Source organism: Microcaecilia unicolor, chromosome 2 (genome assembly GCF_901765095.1).
Source record: "Microcaecilia unicolor chromosome 2, aMicUni1.1, whole genome shotgun sequence".
Lineage (NCBI taxonomy): Eukaryota > Metazoa > Chordata > Amphibia > Gymnophiona > Siphonopidae > Microcaecilia > Microcaecilia unicolor.
Window position 1 is genome coordinate 421,420,067 of NC_044032.1, and position 25,857 is coordinate 421,445,923.

At 42.9% G+C, this 25,857-nt stretch overlaps 1 protein-coding gene across 1 annotated transcript in view; it reads right to left on the bottom strand.

Moving 5' to 3' along the window:
* Positions 1-1,861: 1,861 nt before the first annotated feature.
* C2H4orf54 (chromosome 2 C4orf54 homolog) overlaps positions 1,862-25,857 on the bottom strand; it is a 52,290-nt gene continuing 28,294 nt past the window's right edge. The window contains 2 exon segments of the mRNA XM_030192154.1: positions 1,862-4,168; positions 13,780-13,894. The gene's annotated coding sequence lies outside the window, so the exon portion shown is untranslated.

Consider the following 25,857-nt stretch of genomic DNA (forward strand, 5'->3'; position numbering starts at 1 on the left):
GCCTGCAAAAAAGAGTCTCTTTTTTGGCTGAAAATAGACGTGCGGCGAAATGAAAATCATCCATTTTGGTGCTAATCCATTTTGGGCTCTAGACCTTGCTGCCACCCATTCACTTAGCGGTAAGATCTCATGCAGTTAACCGGGCGGCAATCGTCAGCGCGTGTACAATGCCGATTACCGCCCGGTTAGCACCACGTGCCGGAAAATAAAATATATTTTCCAGCGCCCATACTGGAAGCATATAAAAAATTAAATTACCGCCCGGGCCATGCAGTAGCCAGGCGGTAGTTGCAAATTGGCACGCATTGGGCGTGCATCGGCACCTATGCGGCTTAGTAAAAGGGCCCCAGAATTTGGGGGATGCGTTTGGTGAGGAGACATGACACTAGGACCCACCTGGAAGTGGTCTGGGCTGACACCTCTGTGTATCATTTCTCTACTTTCCATAAATGATGACGATACCTTTATTTTCAATATATTTTTAATGAAAATACATCTTATACATTATATCAGTCAGAAAAAAAAGCATAGTAAAAATGATCAAACAATCAATTAAAAACTTTGGTATCTGTAAGTTTAAAACAATCCGTCTTTGCCCATTACATCTGACTCCACTTTCAACATCCTTAGTGCAATTCCTTGAGCTCTATTGCTGAATGTGTTGCTCTTCTATTGCACACCCCCCTGCACTTTGTAATATGATCACTGAGGTTTCTGGCTAAGAAAGTGCCATAATGTCCTCCCCAGTTGAGTAGAAAAAGCCATTCAAATGCCTTTCTTCCAGTGCACCTCTGTGTCCTGTACACTGTTCACGCATAAGCATAAGTGCATTCACCCTTTGCTGCCTTCATTTGCTCAAAAGTCCCCTTCCCTCTAGTGCACATAACTCTCACAGTCTCTACTTTCTTTAGTCTTCACATACATGTACAAGCTCCGCACAAACACTGCAGGTATCTCATCCCCTCACCCCCAGTCCTCGAAAGGAAAGCTGGCAGTCTTCAATGGCAAAATTAATCACACTCAGGGAACCAGAATTATGGGGGACAATATTCAAAAGGCCAGTCATTGCAGAAAGGCAAGTAGAAGATGATTTAACTGCTGACCTTTTAGGCCCAGTATTCACAGGCCTATCCATTAAATATGCAGTCCTAAATTTAAAGCCATAAATGTATATGGAGAGGGGTTGAATATCACTACTATCTGTTTAGGAGGGGTTGAGGCCTTAAATATGTCCATAGACACATTTTTAGGCCTCAACCTCTCCTAAACAGATAAAGTTTGGTGAACATAAACTTGTCCACTCAAAATCTATGTATTTGGTGTTAGATACTATATATGGCACCTGAAAAATCTGAGTGGAAAAAATTATGTATTCTCTAAAGTATGTCTAAATTTTATAGAATAGGCTTAAATTTCCATGTGGTATATAGAATATGCCGAGCGGCTTACCATGTGACCCCATTTGGTTGCGTCCATTTAGGCAATGTTTTACTTGGTGTAAATCCCGATGCCTAAATTAGGTGCAGATCAGGTGTATTCTATAGTGCAGGATGTCAGAAACAGAAGGAAGCCTTTTGCGAGAAGAAGAGGACCTCGGCTGGCGGGGGTTGGGGTCCCCCGCCAGCAAAGGCAGGCGACGGCGGGGGGGGGGGGGGGCGTCTGCAGGGGGGCAAAGTTGGTGGTGGCGGGGTCAGCAATGGCTGACTGGCGGGTGGGCGGGGAAGGGGGTGTGACTAAACAAACACAACAAAAAAGAAAAGCATTTCTCGCTTTGAAGCAGAAGACAATTGATATTGGTGGCTCTTTCTTCTTGGCATATCCATCTAAATGTGTAGTTAAGTTAGGTCAGAACAAATATACTTTCTTTTCACCAGAACAACTGAAATCGTTTCTAGATATGAAACAGTTGAAGTAATATAATAACCTGGAATATAAGACAGCTTTTACTTAATAATATCGTTTATTTTCTTTGAAACTTCTCTGACTCTATCACTCCCCCCTCACTATTGGGGTCTAAGAAAGGCTAAACTATTTTTTGCCTTAATGTATAATTATTTCTTAATCTTCTTGTCCATTATAAGATTCTTCTTTTTGAAGTATTTCCTTATTTACTGGTAAAGCACTGGATGAGAATGTTACGATGTATATTATTTGCCTGTGTTTCTAGCAAGGATTACCTTGTTAAATGTATAATAAAATTACAAATAAAATAAAATAAAAAAAAATTTAATTGAACTTTGTATGCATGGATGTAGGTGTGGGGTCTGCGCCTCAGATTTACACACGATTTGAATAAGGGGGCACGGAAATGAGAGGTCGTCAGCGGAATGTGATGTTATGGATTAATGGAGGTACGTGCCTAATGTAGGTATGTACATCTGCACCATGTTTCTGTTGGTGCAAATGGCCACACATCAAGTTAAGTACGATTTCCAGGCGCAAGCACTATTCTATAAATAGAGTCTAACTTTAAGCACAGCGTCCATATGTTTGGTGCCTAGCTTTAAATTTAATTAAACTTGAATTTACCCCATGCTGTATATGGTCAGCACCCACGGCTCACTGCATATGTGCTTTTGAATATCATCCCCATAATTTGCAAGGAAAGGAACAACAATTTGGCCATTAATACTAAACAGTAAAGGCATCACCAAATATAAAATATACACATACTGTACATCATCTTTATTCTTTGCCGCCACTTGTCTTTTGCCAAGAGAGGATATGTGCGTTTATCCTTCTCTCTATGTAAGCAATGTGCATGGATATCAAAGGGCAAAGACAGCTGCTTCTTGAATTACTTTTTGTAAATGTGGATTACATGCTTAACCCCAATAATGCACCACAAAGTGAAACACGAAACGATAGCAGTCTGTGGAAATCAACTGCATGTAACAGCATACTTGATCCCCAAGAATTTTAGGCAAGTGTAGATATGATATTAACAAAATAAAGTAAAATATTCACCTACAAAAAAAAAAAGCTTTTTTGTTCTCTGACAAAAAAGGTAAAGATGGCAGTAACACTTGTGGGTCTTTTTACAGGTTTTTTTTTTTCCCGTTAAGGCACCTGAAAAAAGTGCAAGGCAGATGTTTGTCGAGCACAAAACCTGAGAATTCTGTGTGCAAAATGACACCTTGTAAACTGTAAAGTGAAACTCTTCTTCAAGCAACAAAAATGAATGAAAATGTAGATCACTACTATTTTAAACATGGTTGCTAGAATGGTAGATAGTGTGTGCCAGCAGGGCTGTATTTAGGCATAGAGGGCCTAGGCAAGTGCCTAGGATGCCAAATTATGAAGGTACTCAAAGCTGGGACTTCCACCCCCACCTCCCCACCCCCGGTGTGCTGACCTCTCCTATGGGCATCATATTCTTATATCTAGTCCTGCAATTGTTAAGGTGATTCAGTTTGGTACCTGTACTGTCCAGCAGTCCAATGAACATAACATAACATCGGGATTTATATTCCGCTATTACCTTCACAGTTAATCACAAACTGAAAGAAGCCAGAGCAGTACCTGGGATTTACATAATAAAATGACAAGAAATACAGTAATCTTCTAGATTAAAAACAAAAAACTATAATGCTTGTGACACTATTCTCTGTTTAACACATATTTATGAAAGAGAATAGTTTTAAGCCTCATCCTAAAATCTAAATAGCTACAAAAAAATCCGTAAAACCTTGCAAAATATATCTTCTCCCAATCTAGCAGCTTGAAAGGCAAATAGAATTTGAAAAGGTTTCATTCTATTTTTGCCTTTAATAGAAGGGAAGCCAAATGGAATACAGGTACTTTCTTTATGTGACCTAGTAAATTTAAAATGAACTTTCACTCTGAGATAACAGAGAGAGATTGCCTTAGAAATCAATCTTTTTCTACAACCACACCAGAATCAAGCATACAAAAAAAATGCACATATTTTTAGATCTATTTTGAATAGAGAAACACACAAGCCCGTGCAATTTTCAGGCAGAGTTATTCAGGAATACGAAAGGTAGCCCGATATAAATTTGCAATCACACACTGGAGGATATCCTTAAATAAGGAAAGTGAACCTTTTGCCACAGAATTTCCACAACTGTGCAGATAAAAAAAAAATCAGCATGTGCTAAGCCAAATTAGCTGTGTGTTCGCAGTGCACTTCATCGCCATTTTGTCCCTGTAAACAAACAGATTTTGATGAAATACAAGCTGAAATACATATTTACAGACAACTGTGCTTCAAATTAAATACAGTTCCTGCAGGAACAAATCATACAAAATTAACACCTCTCTCTCTCCCCCCCCCCCCCCCCCCTCCTTATCACTGATACATACCTAACTTTTTGAGACACACACACAGTCTGAAAAAGTTAGATATGTATCAGTGATAAGCTTTTCAACAATTTTCCGCGTATAGGACTAGATTCTACATATGGTGCCTGAAAAAGCTGCGTGGAAAACAAATTATGTCTAGGTGTATTCTCTAAAGTAAGCCTAAATAGAATAGGCTTAAAATACCATGCGGTATACAGAATAAGCCAAGTGGCATCCATTGGTCGCATCCATTTAGGCCATGTTTTACTTGGTGTAAATCCCAATACTTAAGGGCACTGTTTACTACGGCGAGTTACTGTTTTTAGCGCACCTACACTTAACATACGTGCTAACCATGTAGGTGCCTATAGGGATATTGTAGGTGTACATGGTTAATATACATTAATATGCCTATAACGCTGCTCAGTAAACAGGGCCCTAAATTTGGTGCAGAGGGCCAGATTCTATATATGGCGCCTAAAATATCCATGTGGATTTAAGCGTATTTTATAAGATTTAGGCGCAGTTTATAGAATACACTTAGTCAATACCATAGTGCCTAAATCTACACACCCATTTACACCAATAAAAACCTGGTATAAATTCATGCGTGCAGATTTAGGCGCATTGACCCATATTTTGTAATTATGCAAGGAAATTTTGGCACACCTACAAAATACCCATAAACACGTTCCTTCTAAACTATGCACATTTATTTTGAACTGTGTGCTTTACAATTTTGGCTCAATTCTTTATAGAATACGCTTAGCGATTTCCACGCACAATTTCTGATAATTGCCAATTAGTGCTCATTATTGCTTGTTAAGTGCTGTTAAAAATGCTGATTGGCTTGTTATGCCAATTAAGTTACACATGTACTTCCACGTGGAAACTAGGCGCCATGTACAAATATTTGAAAAGTATTAATCCGCAAACGAACCTTTTCCGGAGGTGTGAAGGCGGTAGAACGAGAGGACATGAAATGAGATTGAAGGGGGGCAGACTCAAGAAAAATGTCAGGAAGCATTTTTTCACGGAGAGAGTAGTGGATGCTTGGAATGCCCTCTCGCGGGAGGTGGTGGAAATGAAAACGGTAACAGAATTCAAACACGCGTGGGATAAACATAAAGGAATCCTGTTCTGAAGGAATGGATCCTAAGGAGCTTAGCCGAGATTGGGTGGCAGAGCCGGTGGCGGGAGGCGGGGATAGTGCTGGGCAGACTTATACGGTCTGTGCCCTGAAGAGGACAGGTACAAATCAAAGTAGGGTATACACAAAAAGTAGCACATATGAGTTTATCTTGTTGGGCAGACTGGATGGACCGTGCAGGTCTTTTTCTGCCGTCATTTACTATGTTATGTTACTATGTATAGAATCTGACCAAGAGTGGATGTATTCTATAATAATGTGCAGATTTTAGAAGCACCCATGCCATGTCTATGGCCATGCCCCCTATCAACTATGCAACTTAGAATTTATGCTTACCACGTTATAGAATACTCTTAATAAGTTGTATGCGTAAATCTTAAATTAATGCCAATTAGTGCTGATAATTGCTTATTAACATCCAATTAACAGCGCTGACTAGCTAGTTAACTAATTAAGTTATGTGCATTGTTATAGAATATGCATCGAGTAGTAGGCTATCTGCAGAATTCTATATATAGCACCTTACCTTCCATGTGGAAATCAAAGAATATTCTATAACAATAAGATTTATACACACAACTCACTAAGGGGTCCTTTTACTAAGGTAACATAGTAGATGATGGCAGAAAAAGACCTGCACAGTCCATCCAGTCTGCCCAACAAGATAAACTCATATGTGCTACTTTTTGTGTATACCCTACTTTGATTTGTACCTGTCCTCTTCAGGGCACAGATCGTATAAGTCTGCCCAGCACTATCCCCGCCTCCCAACCACCAGCCCCGCCTCCCACCACCGTCTCTGGCACAGACTGTATAAGTCTGCCCAGCACTATGGCCTGCGATAGTGTAGGCGCATGTTTTGAGTGCAAGCAGATCCATTTTTCAGCGTGTCTGCAAAAAATGCCTTTTTAAAATTTTTGCTGAAAATGGACGTATGGCAAAATCAAAATTGGCGTGCGTCCATTTTGGATCTGACCCCTTACCACCAGCCATTGACCTAGTGGTAAAGTCTCATGTGCTAACTGGGCGGTAATGACCTACGCGTGTCAAATGCCACTTGGCGCACGTAGCGGACACGTGCCAGAAAATAAAAAATTTTCGGATGCGTGTATCGGATGCACGCCAAAAATGAAATTGCCACAAGAGTAACACAGTAGCCTGGCGGTAACTCCATTTTGGCGTGAAAGTTGGGCGCACGTAGACACTTACGTGTCTTAGTAAAAGGGCCCCTAAGTGTATTTTATAACATGGTGCACCTAAATTCTAAGTCACATAGTTGAAAAGGGGGTGTGACCATAGGCGGGGTGTGGGCATTTTGAAAATCTATGCGTGTTATAGAACACACCTGCTCTGTGCCTAATTTAGGCATTGAGTTTTATGCCAGGTAAAACGTGGTATAAATGGCCATGACTAAATTTGGTCGTGTGGAGAGGTGCTCGGTGTATTCTACATACCGTGTGGAAATTTAAGCCTATTCTACAACATTTAGCTGTACTTTTGAGAATACGCCTAGGCGTACTTTTTTCACGCAGAATTTCAGGCGTCATATATAGAATCTAGCCCTATATGCTTTCGTGTTTGTGTGTGTTTTAAAGTCCTATGATGCATTATTGCTTATATTTTATGGGGTTAAGTTACCACCTACTGTAGGGTGCATAATTAACAAAAAAAAATTCCATCCAACATTTAAATTCTAGCTGATCAAGTGGGAGACTCAAAAAGACATGATTTGGGGCTGGCTGTAGGCAAAAGGAAAAATTATATGAAAAGTGGCAAAAAATTCAGGCATTTTCCCCATAACATATATGTCCATCTTGGTATAGCAAAACAGTAGGTATTGTATAACTTTAAGATAAACATTTAGGTGGACATTTGCAGCACCGTGAAGGCATATACTTTTACAAGCGAATCTTCCTTCAACTGGCACGTTATTTCTTGTGCCACTTGATGCTACACAGCACCAAAACATAATGGATCCATCCTATGCGTAATAGTTAGCAAGGCTTGCTAACAAATACATATGTTGTATTTGAAGGAAAAAAAGGGGGAAGGCTTCCCCCTTTTTTTCTTCAAATACATCATATGTGCTTGTGGCCAGATCGTTCAATTTTTGTCTCAGCAGTCCAAAACACTTTGCTCCGAAAAGTTTAAGGCTTATCAAAATTCTCTTTTACACACTTTAGACAATGACTATGTCAAGGTTGTAGAAAAAGCTTCCTTCTGACAACTCTTCCATGTAGACAAGAATCATGTAAGCAGGACTGTACTGTGAACAGTTACTCCAGTGTCAACTTCACTTTTCAGCAGGTCCTTTGCACTGTTCAGTGGGTTCTGTTTTATGGATTTGACAGGTTTCCAGGTAGTCTTGCAGGCTTATTTTCGAAAGAGAAGGACGCCCATCTTTCAACACAAATTGGGAGATGGGCGTCCTTTTCTCAGGGTCGCCCAAATTGGCATAATCGAAAGCCGATTTTGGGCGTCCACAACTGCTTCCCGTCGCAGGGACGACCAAAGTTCACGGGGGCATGTCGGAGGCGTAGCGAAGGCGGGACTGGGGCATGCCTAACAGATAGGCATCCTCGAGCAATAATGGAAAAAAGAAGGGCGTCCCTGATGAGCATGTGGGTGACTTTACTTAGTCCATTTTTTCTTACGACCAAGCCTCAAAATGTTGTGCAAACTGACCAGATGACCACCGGAGGGAATCAGGGATGACCTCCCCTGACTCCCCCAGTGGTGACTAACCCCCTCCCACCCTGAAAAAAACAACTTTAAAAACTTTTTTTTGCCAACCTCAAATATCATACTCAGGTCCATTGCAGCAGTATGCAGGTCCCTGGGAAAGGAGGTATGTGTGTGTCAGCGGAGGCATAGCGAAGGTGTAAACGTCCTTCTTTCAAACATTTTGGACATCCTGAACTGCCCCCCCCCCCCCCCAGGGATGGCCAAATTTCAAGGGAGTGGAGGAGTGGCCTAGTGGTTAGAGCACTGGTCTTGCAATCCAGAGGTGGTCAGTTCAAATCCCACTGCTGCTACTTGTGATCCAAAATCCAAATAAATAAAGGGGGTGTCAGAGGCATAGCAGGCATGGACATCCTCATAGAAACATCCAGGCATGGACTTCCTTCTCACAGAAACATCCACATTTTGGACGTCCTCAACTGCCATTGCAGGGACAGAGGCATAGCGAAGGAAGTCCTTCACCCATACTCTAAAAAAAAAAAAAAGATGTCCCTGACGAGCACTTGGACGTTTTCACCTGGACTTGTATTTTTCTAAGGTTGTAGATGGCAATTTATTTAAGGTTGTAGATGGCTATTATACATGCAGCTTGTCTGCATGTATGAAGCCGTCTTTGGCATGTGCAGAGCAGCCATGCATAATGCTTGGCTGCTCTGCACTGGCTTCCCCTTCTTAGGAAGCAAATCATGTGCAAATGAGCTAACAGTGAGCAGCTCATTTGCATGCGATTTCCTTCATACATGCCCGTTCCTTTCCGAATCGCTAAGGGATCAGTAAGGGAAGGGCTTTTTCCGTTCAGTTAGTGCATCAGTTAGTCCACCGCAGTGCCCCCTAGGGTGCCCGATTGGTGTCCTGGCATGTCAGGGGGACCAGTGCACTATAAATGCTGGCTCCTCCCATGACCAAAGGGCTTGCATTTGGTCGTTTCTGAGATGGGCTTCCTTAGTTTCCATTATCGCCGAAAATCAGAAACGACCAAGTCTAAGGATGACCATCTCTAGGGACGACCTAAATGTCAAGATTTGGGCGTCCCCAACTGTATTATCGAAACGAAAGATGGCCGCCCATCTTGTTTTGATAATACAGGTTTGCGGGGACGTCCTGCGAGGGTATCCTGCGAGGATGCCCTCAGGAAAACTTGGGCACCCCGTTCGATTTACCCCTCTTGGTCATCTAGAAGTTGCCCTTGACTTCCTCAGTTCCATGTAACTGCCATTTCTTAACAATGAGAGTTCAAATTGCTAGCTAAAATAATTTAAAGAGATTTTTTGTAGCCTTTCTTTGTTTTGTAAGAGCGAATGATCTCAATTTTCAAATGCTCATACAGCTGCTTGAAGAAGCAGGTCACAAGCGGAGAATTTAGAGGGGTTGGATTAACTGAAGGCCTAAAGTGTTACTAGACTTTTGGGGGGGCCTTATTAACAACTTCAAAAACAGTAGTACTGAATCAACAGGAAGGGCGTCCAAACTGTTGTACCTATCATATTCATAAATAATTTTCAGTTTTTTTAAATTAGTAATTCAGCATGAAGAGGACATTTTACTGTACCATATAGAGGTTGTTTCAGATTCAGTTCACTTAGGAGGGCTTTTAATAACGGTTAGTGCATGTCATCTGCAGCAGGGTCCATAGGAATAAAACAGGCCCATGGCACATAACACGTGCTATCCTATCATTAGTAAAAGACCCTCTTAGAGATGTGTTGAAACATACATTTTAACCAAGGTTGTCTAAAATTTTACACTTGCAGTAAGTTCTAGATTACTTTAAAAATGCAAATTAATTTTTGGCCTAAAAATTTTGTAATGGTCATGTTTTTTTACTAAGAAGGGAAAACCAGCTATTCTCTTAGTACTATCCTAACAAAAGTCCAAAAGGAGTCTCTGGACATTTCTTCAGACTCAAATTAATGTAAAAAAAAATCCTTTTGTCTTTGCTTAATTTCATTGTTTTCCCTATATAATTAGTCTTGCACGTTAAAAAGTTTATGTGCCTTTACCATGGCAGTCATGAGGTATTTGAAGTGTCTATAAACAAAAATCAAGCTTTTTTACACTGTATAGCCGTGCCTTCTTATGGCAGTAGTCTGCTGCTCCATCCACAATTCAGGAGACACTAAAGTCCCTCTTAGGCTCTAGATTTACAAACATTTGGGCTACAAGTCTAGTATTAAAAGATCTCCCTAGTTTCTATTCACCTGTTCAAAAATGTTTTAGAATTGTAGTTTTTCTGTAGCAGAGGGACATCCCGCATGCAGTCTGTGGGCCAAACATGACCCACCTGACCTCAGGATGCAGCCTGTTTGAAGTTTTTAGGAAAAAAAAAGTTCACTTAGGGCCCCTTTTACCATGCTTTGGTAAAATGGGGCCCGTGGTGGCATTGGCATGCAGGTTTGCCGCCACAGCGGGTTTCTCTTCTTAAAAAAGGAAATGGGTGTGGTATTACACTTCCCGCACGGCCATTTCCTGGGGAAGCCTTTACTGCCTCCTATTTAGAAGGCGGTAAGTGCTCCTGTAGTAGCCCAGTGGTGCCTCCGGGTGCACCCCCCGCTGCTCAAAAATTCTGACGTGCCAGAAATGACGCATGGTGGGGGCAGGCACTACCGCTGGGTTCCTATGGTAGCCTGAAGATAGTACCAAATTGGCATGTGGCAAGCTTGCCATGCGTCTGTACAACGGCCCCTTAATTAGGTAGAATACATGATTTTGAAAAATTGCTGAACAAGTCGATGAATATGAAGTCACAGTTTCAGAAGAGACTCAATAGAAATCAAACAAAATAAAACATGGAAAAGAAAATAAGATGATACCTTTTTTATTGGACATAACTTAATACATTTCTTGATTAGCTTTCGAAGGTTGCCCTTCTTCGTCAGATCAGAAATAAGCAAATGTGCTAGCTGACAGTGTATATAAGTGAAAACATTCAAGCATTACTATGACAGTCTAACAGGGTGGGAGGATGGGAGTGGGTCGGAGGTATGCATGGGAACATCAAAGCATATCATTGATATTCTAACAGGATGGGTGTGGATAGGTGAGAGGTGGGGTGATCAACAGAGACATACAGCTTTATGGTTTATAATGGGCTAGGAACCCCAGATCCTTGTTAAGTCCTGGGGTTCCTAGCCCATTATAAACCATAAAGCTGTATGTCTCTGTTGATCCCCCCACCCCTCACCTATCCACACCTATCCTGTTAGAATATCAATGATATGCTTTGATGTCCCCATGCATACATCCGACCCACTCCCATCCTCCCACCCTGTCAGGCTGTCATAGTAATGCTTGAATGTTTTCACTTATATACACTGTCAGCTAGCACATTTGCTTATTTTCGATCTGACGAAGAAGGGCAACCTTCGAAAGCTAATCAAGAAATGTATTAAGTTATGTCCAATAAAAAAGGTATAATCTTATTTTCTTTTCCATGTTTTATTTTGTTTGATTTCTATTGATAACCTTAAGAGTGGTCTAACACGACTACCACACTCCTCTACAGAACAGACTCACAAATTTGGATGAGCATGAATCATGCTATCACAGGCTTAAAAATTAATGTCTTGCACACATGAATTTCTAGTCATATGGCCCATTATTGAAAAATTTGAACACCCCTGCATGTAGTATATGTGAACACTTCTTGCAGATAGAACAGGGGTGGGCAACCACAGTCTGAGGGCCAGTGGCGTACCAAGGGGGGGCGGTGGGGGCGGTCTGCCCCGGGTGCACGCCACTGGGGGGGTGTCGCGCGCTGGTCCGCTTCGTTCGTTTCCATGCTCCCTCTGCCCCGGAACAAGAAGTAACCTGTTCCAGGGCAGAGGGAGCATGGAAACGAACGAAGCTGACCAGCGCGCGGCACCCCCCCCAGCGGCGTGCACCCAGGGGGGTCTTTCGCTGGGGTGGGGGTGTGTCCTTTTGGCTTGGGGGTCACGCTGCACCAGGGGGGGCGCTGCACCTGGGGGACGGGGCGCATTGGCGATCCACCCCGGATGTCAGCCCCCCTAGGAACGTCACTGCTGAGGGCCACAACGCAGTTGGGGTTTCAAGATTTCCGCAATGAATATGCATGAGATCGATTTGCATGCAAATCAATCTCATGAATAGTTATTGGGGAAATCTTGAAAACCAGCTAGGTTGTGGCCCTCGAGGACCATGGTTGCCCATTTCGTGAGATAGATAATATCTCATCTCATTTCTAAAAGATATTGAACGCATGCTCTTGGATAAGAAATAAAATATCATAAAAAGGCAGAATGGATCATCTAGTCCAGAAAATGATAAACCCTGGCCCATGATAAGAATCCAACCATTCTACCAAGATGCATCAGACCCAATGCATGATGGGTACAGCATATCACTTCTGGGTAAACGTGAGACATTATTTGGCTGCAAGTGATGTTGATCCATTAACCCACCCCTTGCTCTATTGACTCCTGAAACTTTCTGTAGACTTCTGGATGTCCCATCTCTCACTGGCTCCACCACTTGGGTTCCCAATGCGACTTTCAGGATAAAAGTTTTGCTCACTCCAATTTAGAGTGTCCATGTACTCTTCTCACGACAGTACTGAATAGGCCACCCATCACTTCTTCTCAATTAAAGATGTTATTTGCTCATCTCATCTTTCTGGAACACTAATACAGTTGTTACTCTATCACCTCCCTAAAGGCAGTTGTATATTTTCATTACCCATTTTGTGAAAAAATACAACCTGCAGATGATGCTCTTCCCTGATGGTGCTGGTCTTATGAATATATTCACAACTCACAGGTCGGAATCTGAATTTTGACTATACTCACAGGGCAGACACAGAGAGGATAGAACAGCAGCATAGGCAGGATGGGTTTCCACTGTCCTTCCCTTGGGATCCAGTGGTATATGCAATTGTGCAAGCGTACACCTCACAGTGAACACTGGCTGCAGCTGAGCAATCGGGGGGGGGGGGGGGGGGATAGAGGGGGAGCTTGGCAAAAGCCACAAAACGCACATTAGAAAAACCACATTTAGCTCATGAAAAACACTGAGTGGATAACCTAGATATATAATAACATAGTAGATTTCAGCATACAAAGACTGAAATGGCCCGTCCCGTCTTCCAGTTAGGCGGTTAGAGTTGTAACTGCCACTCCGTGCAGGTACATCCTTAAATAAAGGCATGGTGTGGAAGAGCCTGGCAGAAAATATGCCAGCAATAGGTACAAAAAAACATTTTGTGAAGCAGAATAATTAAACACCATTTCCATCATTAATCAAGTGGTTGAGACCAATTATAAGTCATTCAAAAGCTAAATCTTTCAAGATACACAAAGGTATTTTGATGCAAAGTGAACCTGAGTCACATTACAGGCTGTGAAAATACCATAAGCGTTCCAAACATCACATATCTGTCCACCTGCTTCACTGTTCCATTTTCAATCTTTTAAAAATACTACTACATGGGCAGAATGTGAACCTCTAGTTACGTCCCTTGATCTTACGAGGCCTTCAGAAGAAATAATGCTGTGGTCAGTCTGTTTTACATAGTCCCATTCTGAAAAAGGGTCAAGAGAGGGTGGACAGTGTAAACAAAAGAAACTTACACACTTGCTTTTTATGCAGCAGAAAAATTAGAAAATTGCAGAAACAGACTGAATGAATGCGTAGCATTTGCCAAGTGATTTCAGACTAAAGTACAATCGTTCTTCTCAGTTCCTCCTGTGAAAACACCACAAAAGAAAAAATAATTTTTGTAAATTGTTTGCTTTCTGTTTAATATACATCACATTTCTATCAATGAAATGGGATTATTTGTAAAATAAGGTTTAACTCCACATATGAAAGCATTATTAAAAGCAAGGGGGGGGGGGGGGGTCATTTCTCATTTACAGCCGTTATCACAAGTTCCATGCTTTTTGAATCAACTAAATTGAAAATGGTATGTTCAAACTGATCCAAGTAAGCAAAAGGGCAGATGATCTGCAAACTCCAAGACGGAAAATAAACAAAGCAGATCATTTAAGAGACAAAATATAACTTATTAATGAAAACCAAAAAATACATAAGCACCGCCATACTGGGAAAAGACCAAGGGTCCATCTCTTAAACGATCTGCTTTGTTTATTTTCCATGTTCAAACTGATCTCCATAAAACCACAAACTTCCAGTTTGAACAGAACATCACCAGTATTTTTCATCTATAGGAACTAAGGGGTCCTTTTACTAAGGGGTACCAAAAAATGGCCTGTGCTGGTGTAGGTGCGTGTATTGGACCCATTTTTCAGTGCGCCTGCAAAATAGGCTTTATTTTTCGGCCAAAAATGGGCGTGTGGCAAAATAAAAATTGGCGCGCGTCCATTTTGGGCCTGAGACCTTACCGCCACCCATTGACCTAGCGGTAAAGTCTCACGCATTAACCGGGCAGTAATGGTCTATGCACATACAATGCTGATTCCTGCCTGGTTAGTGCTGCGTGCCAGAACTTTTATGGCGTGCTTAGTGGACGTGCGTAAAAAATGAAATTACCACCTGGGCCATGCAGTAGTCGGGCGGTAGTTCAAAGTTGACGCACATAGGATGTGCGTACGTGCCTATGCGGCTTAGTAAAAGGGCCCCTAAGATATCAATACATGCTTCCATGATAAAGAAGTCGTTTTATTCAGGGTTTTCCAGATTCAGTCCTCATGACCATGAGCTGGCTCTGGTTTTTACTGATACCTACAACATGCATGTGAGCTACAGTATATTTGCATGCAATTTGTCTACAAACTTAGTAAATCTATACATTTTGATTGCCTTGAAGACCTCACTGAGTTGAGGGCTTTGAGTACAACATTAAGAAAAACCCTGCTTTGTCAGATAGATCAAAAGTGGTAATTGGGAGAGCACCTGGAAACAGGGCTGGGCCAAGAATTAGCAAAGACTAGGTGGTCACCTTGGGCAGCAGCTTCTGGGGGGGAGGGGGTGTAGCAAAGAGCAACATCAGTCAAAATAGATACTCTGACAATCACACAACCTCAAATAACCATCAATACCAACTTTTACTGGTAGGAAGAGTGGGCAGTTTTCAAGAGCCCATTTACAGTACCTGAGTAAATTACTTATGAAAACTGCCTTTAATACAGTATTTGTGCGTGTGGTGCACACCTCCCCCTTTCCCCAAAATTTAATATTTAAAATTATGATATATGGGGGGGGGGGGGCAGATTAGAGGCCTGAAATTTAATTGGGTGAGTGACATAAGGCTGAAGGTTTGCCTAGGGCACCCAATACCCTTGCATCAGTTCTGCCTGGAATTTAGGTGTGCTAATCCTTCTTGTTCACTAACTCTCACAGCTTGACCTTGGACAATTTTCAGTTCAGCCAACTATAATGACAATGGTCAACTCTCTCTTACAGATATGGGATTATAATTTTTTAACCAACCCTTCCATTCCAAAAGGTGGCCGTGTGCAATTTTTCTGCCATATTACAACAGAAATTAAGATTCTGCTTTGATGGCAGGTGCTACAAAACTGAAACTTATCACCATCATAAATATTATTTATAAAATTATCGAAGAATTGGTTAAAATATTCAGATGACATTACCACTCTACAAAATTCTGAATGGAACTGGGTCGGCATGCATCAAACAATGGGAAAACCCAGCAACCAGAAATTTACTCTCAAAAGGGCCATAAATTTAAATCAGATGAAAACAATTTCTCCTTGGCTGGGCAGTAAAGTTTTTGATCCTTCATGGACAGAGAGGGTCAATCTACAATGGGTCCTGCACGGCTGCTCAAACAAAGGTGATGACTAGAAAGTCTGCTTATAGAAATACAGGAATGCAATCAGGCTTATGGGTTCAGGGCTTCCAAAAGTGACAATTCTTAATCTAAAACTGCATCCTGATCTATATTGCCCTCTGGAGGTTACTCTTGAAACCACCAGGAATCATATTACAAATCAAGGGGCCCTTTTACTAAGGTGCACGGAAAAATGGGCTACGCTAGTTTAGGCGTGTGTTTTGAGCATGCGTGGATCCATTTTTCAGCGCGCCTGTAAAAAAGACCTTTTTAAAATTTTTGCCAAAAATGGGCGTGCGGCAAAATAAAAATTGGTGTGCGTCCATTTTGGGTCTGAGACCTTACCACCAGCATTGACTTAGCTGTTAGGTCTCACGTGTTAACCATGTGGTAATCATCTACACGCGTAAAATGACGATTACCGCCCAGTTTCTGCTGCGCACCAGAAAATAAAAAATTATTTTTTGGCACATGTAGCGGACGCACGTCGAAAATGAAATTACTGCAAGGGCCACATGGTAACCAGGCAGTAACGCCAAACTGATGCACTTTGGGTGAGCGTAGGCACCTATACGGCTTAGTAAAAGGACCCCTCTATTTCTAAGCATCCTGTCTACTTCTCATTTACTGTAGCTCTATGAATACAACTCACCTATGTTTCCTACCAGCTCCTACCCATGTATTCTGTCTACTGCTAAAACTGTCCTGTGCTAGAATTGCTAGCGATTTTTAAAGCTATATTACGCCCTCATCCAGCTCTCTCCTGCCTTTCCACTGGCCCTCCAAGACTGAGATGAGGTTTCTGGATTATATACAAAATTTACAGTTACTTTCTACTCTCAAATACTCCCCCTTTTGCCTTTGCAAGTAAAAATCTATTAGGAAATAAAAAGCATCATCAAACCCAGCATTCTGTCTCCTCCCTGTTGCTCATTCTCAGACCGCCGTATCTGTATAGATCAGGGTCCTCAAATCCAGTCCTCGAGGTCCACAACCCAGCCTGGTTTTCAGGATTTCCACAATGAATATGTATGAGATCTATTCACATTCACTGCTTCCATTGCATGCAAATAGATCTCAAACATATTCATTGTGGAAATCCTGAAAACCAGGCTGGGTTGTGGACCTCGAGGACTGGATTTGAAGACCTTTGGTCTAGATTATAAAGCTAACGAAGCTGTCCTCCAGCAACTCTTATGAACCATTTCTAAATCCAGCCGTGTTATTAATTTGGATCACATCCTCTGGCAACAGATTCCACAACTTAACTGTGTGTTGCCCGAAAGAATACTATCTTGAATTTGTTTTAAAATCTTGTACCTGTTAGTTTCAAGGAGTGTCCCCTAGTCCTACTACAATTTGAAAAGAGAAATGTTTCCTGTGTGGGTGTTCCACTCATGAATTTATGACCCTCTATCTCCTCTGTACTGGCTCTTCTCAAAGTTCAAGAGCACTATACTGTTCAGCTTTTCTTCATAACCAACTTGCTCTATTCCCATTACCACTTTTGTTGACCTTCTCTATTTTAGTTTTGCATATTTGGGGAGGGTGGGGGTAGATGCAGCAAACAGAATTGCACACCTTTGCATTATAAATCTATACAGAAGTATTAAAGGGGTCATTTGATAAAGGATTGTGCATATGTATATGCCAGTATACTTGTGTCAAATACCATATATAAATTACCCTGTGCACAAAGTACATGACAAGTAGATATGTACTTAAATGCAACCTGGGTACAGGCTTATTTATGGAAGGAGTCTGGACAGAGCGTGGGTGGAGTCACAGAGTCTGCACAAGTTACAAAATACATGCCTATAAGCGAACCTCAGCCATATACATTTACACATGCTCCTGAACTGGTGAAAAGGAACACAACTACATTTTAGCTGCAGCTCTGGCAGATTTTGTACTAGTATTTTACATAGACCCAGAGGTGCTTATGTGTTTTTATAAAGTAGCCTCAAAATAGGCCTCTACTTGGCCTCTGCACTTACTCAGGTGACTTGGAGGGGCATGATCGAACGGGGCGCCCGTTCTCGCAGGATGGCCCAGTAAAGGGGCAGGGCAATCCATATTATCGAAACAAGATGGGCGTCCCAGTGGTGTAGCCAGACCTGACATTTTGGCTGGGCCCGGAGCTAATATGGGTGGGCAATATATATATATATATAGAGAGAGAGAGAGAGAGAGACACACACACACAGAAACATGAGTAGTGTTTCTTGGGATACTACAAAATAATGCCTTAGAATGCACTTGATGATAGATTTCTAAGTATTCTGCCCAACAGGTGCCCTGCATCAGCATAAACCACTTAATGTGGAAAAAAACCCAATAGTTTTAAATATGGTTACATTATGCCATATCAAACTTGATCAGATATGTCTACTATAATGGCAAATATGTCAACACACATAACAATATAATTACAGCAATGGCATATACTTTGCTTATAACAAATGTAAATGCCTGATTAATCCTTCTACTTTGCTTTACAAGAAATGTATATCAAAAGACAGAACGAATCACAGACGAAGAACAAACCAAAAAAACTTTACTGAAAATCATCCAACATGACCATGTTTCGCCTGAAGGCTATGTCAGGGACATTTGTAAAGACAAACAGCTTAAAATAAAAACCAAGAACAAAGCCATCTCTTACTTTTCAAATGTAGAAAGTACCTGGGTAGGGGTGGGCTCTTCACTGCAGGGCAAAAAAAGGTATAATCATTAAATATATACATTTTTTGCCTTAGGCAGTGAAGTGCTTACCCCACCCAGAAATTCCCCAACAATAAATTTTAATAGTGCCCAGGCCCCAGCTAGCTTAATTTAAAAAAAAACTACACAATGTTAAAAATTATGATGTAAAAAAATGTATTTAAAATTTTATTACCTGCAGTGCTGGGCTGGGCTCAGTGGGCTGGCAGCTGCTTGGCAGTAAAGTTGAACAGTGCACCACGGTTCGGTTGTTGTACTTTGTATCACACTACTATCTCGACGGACGGAGCGGAGTGAGAACGAGGCTGAGGCTGAGCGCGCCGCCGCGGCCGCACACAGCCGCAGCATACCACGTAGGATGGAACAACATCAGCAGCACGCCACGCAGCAGCCTCAGCGCAGAAGAGAACGTCACGGTCACGCACGGGGTCACCACTAGAGCTGCGACCTGCATTTCAATTCAGTGCCGTCTGCGACTGCGTGCCGTGCATGCCTCTGCCTCAAGCCCAAAAGGTAGGTGGGCTGGAGATCAGCTGAGCGGGCGCCGCGGTACTCTACGGCTATGCAAACGCAATGACAGTAGAGAAGGCTGTGCGCTTTTCAACCGTGCTTGGGTGGGCGGGCCTGAGCCGACATTGGGTGGGCCTGGGTGGGTAGCTACGCCCCTGCTTTCTATGCTGAAACAGTGATGCAAGTAAAGGTATGAGTGGAGGGGTGGGTTTGGGTTTCCGAGAACAAGATGGGGACATACTGCTGGAGTCAAACCGTGGAGGGGAGCGAGAGAAAGAGGAAGACTGGATGGGGTAATAAGATTGGAGATAACTATTGTACAGGACTATGTAAAACAGCAGGGTACCTATACATGAAAACATTTCCTTTACCACGAGTAGACTGAAATAAGGGAGGAGAACACCGAGAGCTGCTTTGTCTAAATATATCTTACTTGAAAAAGACACTTACAATAAACTTGGCCTTCAGAAAGTGGCCATCTGCCAGTTGTCATGCTGCTGACCTCTAGCTATATTTTTGACTCCCAGTTAATTTAATTATAGCATATTTTTGGTAAATGAAAAGAAAAATGGTCCCTGGAAGCCTTCACCCCTATTGCAAGTGAGGCTTGCCTTCCTACATATAGCACAAGATATTTTTGCTGCAAGTTGGATGCACTGCTGCTACAAGATTACACCAGAAATTTCAGCAGGAATCCAGGCCCAAGTCTCAGCCTGCCTGTCTGACATTGCTGCCTGGATGTCTCACCGCCATCTGAAACTAAACATAATGACCAAGACTCAGCTTCTTATCTTCCCCCCTAAACCTACCTTTCCTCTTCCTCCATTCTCTATCTCTGTGGATAATTTTCATCCTCCCCGTCTTATCCAGTGGCATAGCCAGACCTGATATTTGGGGAGGGGGGGGGGCACAGAGTTAACATGGGGGGGCACTAGGCATATATGTGTGAGTAGTTCTTAATATACTAAATAATGCCATAGAGTACACTTGATAATGGATTTCTAAGTAAACACTCTGTCCTGCATCAACAATAACACCATATTAACTTTGGAAACACTAACATTTTAAAATATAGTAGCTTGACTTCCGGTTGAGGCATGGAGCAGTGAGGACATGACACAGAGCTGCTCCGGGGCACCTATTTAAATCTGCGCTCGAAAAAATCGCGCACCCACCCAAAAAATGGAACAATAAATCAGCGAAGGCATAGTGATCAAGAACTGACTGTTGGTGGCGGCTAGGGTGACGCGGATGGCTGCAAAAATGACCCGTAAAGATCTGAAGGAAAAAGCCCGCGCAGAGAACAAAATGGCGGACAGGGCCGCTCCAGCATCGCCGTCGCCTGGTCCATCGTGGGCGGCCGAGCTCACGGAGGAAGTGAGGTACGCGGTAGAGCAAGCGGTGGGTAATAAACTACAGTTAATATTGGACAAATTAAAAGGGCTGACGGAGAAGCACACACAACTGTTTAATGAACTTCAGGCGGTACAGCAGAGAGTGGGGCAGGCTGAGGAGGATATACAAAAGGTCTCAGAGGAACAACCCATAATGCAGGCGCGGTTAGCGGAGGTGGAGGCAAAGCTCGACGACCTTGAAAATCGCTCAAGAAGGAACAATTTACGCCTAGTAGGGCTGCCTGAAATTTTGTCTGAGCGGAACCTTTGCGTATTCCTGGAAAAATGGCTCCCAGAGGCGCTTGGCAACGCGGAGTTGGCGGTGGCATTACGGGTGGAACGAGCACATAGACTTGGCACAAGGAGAGAGGACACAGAAAGATCCCGAGTGGTGATTTTTAAGATTCTGAACTATGCCCATAAAATACTTATCTTATAAGAGCTGCGGGCAGGCAAGCAGCTGGAATATAAAGGCAAAAAAATCCTCTGTTTTCAGGATTATTCAACTGCAGTGTCTGCAGCGCGAAAGGGCTTTGCACCGCTGTGCACAAAACTATTTGGGCTCAAGTACAGATTCAGCCTTCTTTACCCAGCCAAACTCAAACTATTGGAAAATGGACAAACAGTATACTTTGACAAAGTAGAAGATGCAACTAAGTATGTAGATCGAATGCTGGCAAAGGGGCGTGAGAGCTGAGATTGAGAGGGAGATTGAGATCCCGGAACATTGTTCACAAGTTAACAACACCAGCGGAGTTTGACTGCAGTCTACAAACGAAAGTTATTGACATGTTTTGGGTTAAGGAGTATTGATATTCAAGTTGCAAGTTACAATACAGTTTGACTGGTTGATAATGGGGAGCACCGCCCTCTGGGACGATGCCTGCCCCTATTGATTGTTTGTTTTTTGAGAATTTGCAGTCTGCAGTAAGGCCAGTTGCTGGCAACAGTAAGGATACTTGGCATAACAAACAGGGGCTAACTGGACAAGTCAAAGGAGCAATGAGCAATGGGCAAGGCTGATGTGGATTGTGATTACTTGGAACATTGGTTTGTCGTGTTCTGAGCTGCCCGGGCTAGGATACAGGATGGGTATCCGCTATTCAACCAGCCCAAATTGGAGTAATGAGACATACAATACCTGAAAGAAGCAGTACCTTACAGAGAGGAGAGCCGGTGGTCTGCAGGGATTTGAAGTTGTTGTTCCAAGTGAAGTGGATAACTGTGGTTGTTAACATCAGGAGACATGGAGTTAGATGGACCACATCCACCAACTGGACAGAGAGGGGCTGGCATGGCTACTAGTCTGAGGAGAACTGGGTGTACCCACGATGACATGAATAGAAGGGACAATATAGTGGACCTTGATTAAACACAAGAGGTTTGGTGAGCAGAGCCTTGGAGATGGGTTGGGTGGGTGGGGATAGTTATAGATCCAGGAGGTGCTTTAGCCTTGAAAAGCTGGAAGTATGCCAATAGGCAAGGGGAGACAGATGGTGGGTATAGAGGGGGAAAGAGAGAGGGTGGGTGGGGGGAGGGGGGTGGACGGGAAGGAGGGAGGGGGGATAGGAGGGGGATATTTCTGTGTGCATGGGGCGAGAAAGAAAGAAATGTGAAAGGGAATCTAAGGGTGACCCAAAGGGGAACAATGGAGGAATCTTTGGGTGCAGGGGGGGCGAAGGCTGGGACGCTCTCTCTGCACGTAAGGAAAAAGAGTGGTTATGAAGTCTCACATTCAAAACATAGAACAGAGAGAGGAGTGACATGACTACTTTGCAGTGTATAACATGGAATGTGGGAGGTATTCACTCCCCGATTAAGAGACAAAAAATATTGAAGTGTTGAATGATAAAAAAGTGTCTATAGCATTTTTGCAGGAAACGCATCTTACAAAGGATGAGCATGAGAAATTGAAAACTTGGTGGGTGGGAGAGCAATATGGTGCACCAGCAGTCGGAAAGAAGGGAGGAGTGGTGATATTGATACGGAAAAATCTGAATGTAGAGGTCAGGAAGGTGGTGGCTGATAGAGAGGGAAGGTATGTACTAGCCTCAGTGGTTGTGGAGAGGCAACCACTTCTGCTATGCAACATCTATGCTCCCAATACATATGATAAGAAGTTTGTTGATCGCATCACACGTGAAATCCACATACTGGGTGATATCCCCATAGTGGTGGGAGGAGATTTGAATGACGTGTTGGACCCGGCATGGGATAGGTCTCACCCAACAGGGAGGGATCTGGCTAGAAGGGAGAGAGGTAACTCTAGAATCTGTGATATGTTAGAACTAGTAGATGTGTGGAGAACATTACATCCGACAGACAAGGATTTCTCACACCTCTCCAGAGCACATCAAACATTGTCTAGAATAGATTACATTTGGATCTCAAGGGAGCTACTCACAAAAGTGGAGGAGGCACAGATAGGCCCCATCATGATCTCTGATCACGCCTGGGTGAGAGTACAAATTACAGTAGGAGAGGGAGGCTTTCAGATGGGGGCATGGCGTTTTCCAGCCTATCTCTACCGTGATCCCCAGTTCCTGCCTTTCCTAGTGGAGAAGTGGAGGGATTATAGTAGTACCAATGCACAACATAGGATAGACCCTGTGCTCTTTTGGGAAACGGCGAAGGCAGTGCTTCGGGGAGATATAATATCTTACCTAGCTTTCAAAAAACGGATCAGAAATAGAGAGGTGATGAGACTGGAAAGACAAGTAGTAGAGTTGCGGAAGAAATATGGGGTACATCATGAGTTGCGATTCAAAAGACAATTATTGGAGGCGCAACAAGCCCTAAATGAACTTTTACATGAGAAGGCACAAAAAACAAACATATATTATAAGTATCAGTTATACAGGTTTGCTAATAAAAGTGGTAGATTCCTAGCCAGGATTGCTCAAAGGAGATTCAATGCCAAAAAAATACTCGTGATGGAGGATAGTATGGGAAAGCGGGTTACACAGGATGAAGGTATAGTAAAAATTCTGGGGGATTTTTTTGGTCGTCTGTATGCAAAACAAAAAGACCTAGTGAGACCTAGCGAGACTTATCTTCTTAGTGTAGAACTGCCGCAGATCTCAGAAGAAGATGCAGAGGTGTTAAATGCTCCAATTACAGAAGAGGAGGTAGACCTAGTAATTAGATGGAGCAAATTGGGGAAGGCACCAGGGCCGGATGGTCTGCGGAACGAATTCTACAAGCTTCTGAATAGTGAGATCAGGCCCGTATTGACTGTAGTGTTTAATGACACCATACAACAGGGACAGATGCTCAGGCATCTTAATAGAGCACAAATTAGTGTACTGCCAAAACCAGGTAAGCCAGCAGATAAACCAGACTCGTATAGGCCGATATCGTTGCTGAATACTGAATTGAAATTATTTGCAAAGATAATGGCAAATCGGCTAGCCAGATTTCTACCATCTTTAATAATAGATTCACAAGTGGGATTTACATGTGGGAGAGTCATAGCAAAGAATATGCGTAGAATCTGGGTTGCTCTGGAGAAAATAAGACACGATAGGAACCCAGCTCTTCTTATTAGTTTTGATGCCAAAAAGGCATTTGACCGAGTAGATTGGAACTATTTGTTCGCAGTGTTGAAGGCTTATGGGATCACAGGGCTATATGCGAGGGCAGTCAGAACTTTGTACACGGACCCGCAGGCTCAGATATTTGCAAATGGTTTAAGGTCCGACTGGTTCCCGATAAAGAGAGGTACGAGGCAGGGGTGCCCATTATCGCCACTACTTTTTATATTGGCATTGGACCCCCTCCTTAGAGAAATCCAGCATAATACAGATATTCAGGGAGTTATGATACGAGACCATAGCTTTAAAACAGCAGCTTTTGCAGATGATCTGTTGGTATTAATCACTGACCCAAAGCGATCTCTGCCATATCTTATGGAAAGTTTGGAGGAATATGGGGACTTCTCAGGATTCCGGCTGAACCTCATGAAATCTGAGGCCCTAGCTAGCAATGTAGAACTTGAGGGGGAGTGGGGAGATAGATTCCCTATACGGTGGGCAAGGGGTTCCTTTAGGTATCTGGGAATACAGCTCCCTATGGATACCAGGCAAATTTATCACCTGAATATCACCAAATTGCTAAAGGACACTCAGGAACAATTATCACGGTGGTCAGGGTTACCTGTGTCACTTATGGGTCGGATACAGCTATTTCAAATGATAGTATTCCCACGTTGGCTTTATGTACTACAAGCATTACCATTACGCTTGGGAAGGCGGGAGCTAGTGGCATTGCGAAGCTTAGTAGTGAAATACTGCTGGGCTGGTAGTAAACCTAGGATGAAGTAGCAATACCTTATTGGGAATTTGAGACAGGGAGGGTTAGGCATCCCAGATACAGTGGGGGAAATAAGTATTTGATCCCTTGCTGATTTTGTAAGTTTGCCCACTGACAAAGACATGAGCAGCCCATAATTGAAGGGTAGGTTATTGGTAACAGTGAGAGATAGCACATCACAAATTAAATCCGGAAAATCACATTGTGGAAAGTATATGAATTTATTTGCATTCTGCAGAGGGAAATAAGTATTTGATCCCCCACCAACCAGTAAGAGATCTGGCCCCTACAGACCAGGTAGATGCTCCAAATCAACTCGTTACCTGCATGACAGACAGCTGTCGGCAATGGTCACCTGTATGAAAGACACCTGTCCACAGACTCAGTGAATCAGTCAGACTCTAACCTCTACAAAATGGCCAAGAGCAAGGAGCTGTCTAAGGATGTCAGGGACAAGATCATACACCTGCACAAGGCTGGAATGGGCTACAAAACCATCAGTAAGACGCTGGGCGAGAAGGAGACAACTGTTGGTGCCATAGTAAGAAAATGGAAGAAGTACAAAATGACTGTCAATCGACAAAGATCTGGGGCTCCACGCAAAATCTCACCTCGTGGGGTATCCTTGATCATGAGGAAGGTTAGAAATCAGCCTACAACTACAAGGGGGGAACTTGTCAATGATCTCAAGGCAGCTGGGACCACTGTCACCACGAAAACCATTGGTAACACATTACGACATAACGGATTGCAATCCTGCAGTGCCCGCAAGGTCCCCCTGCTCCGGAAGGCACATGTGACGGCCCGTCTGAAGTTTGCCAGTGAACACCTGGATGATGCCGAGAGTGATTGGGAGAAGGTGCTGTGGTCAGATGAGACAAAAATTGAGCTCTTTGGCATGAACTCAACTCGCCGTGTTTGGAGGAAGAGAAATGCTGCCTATGACCCAAAGA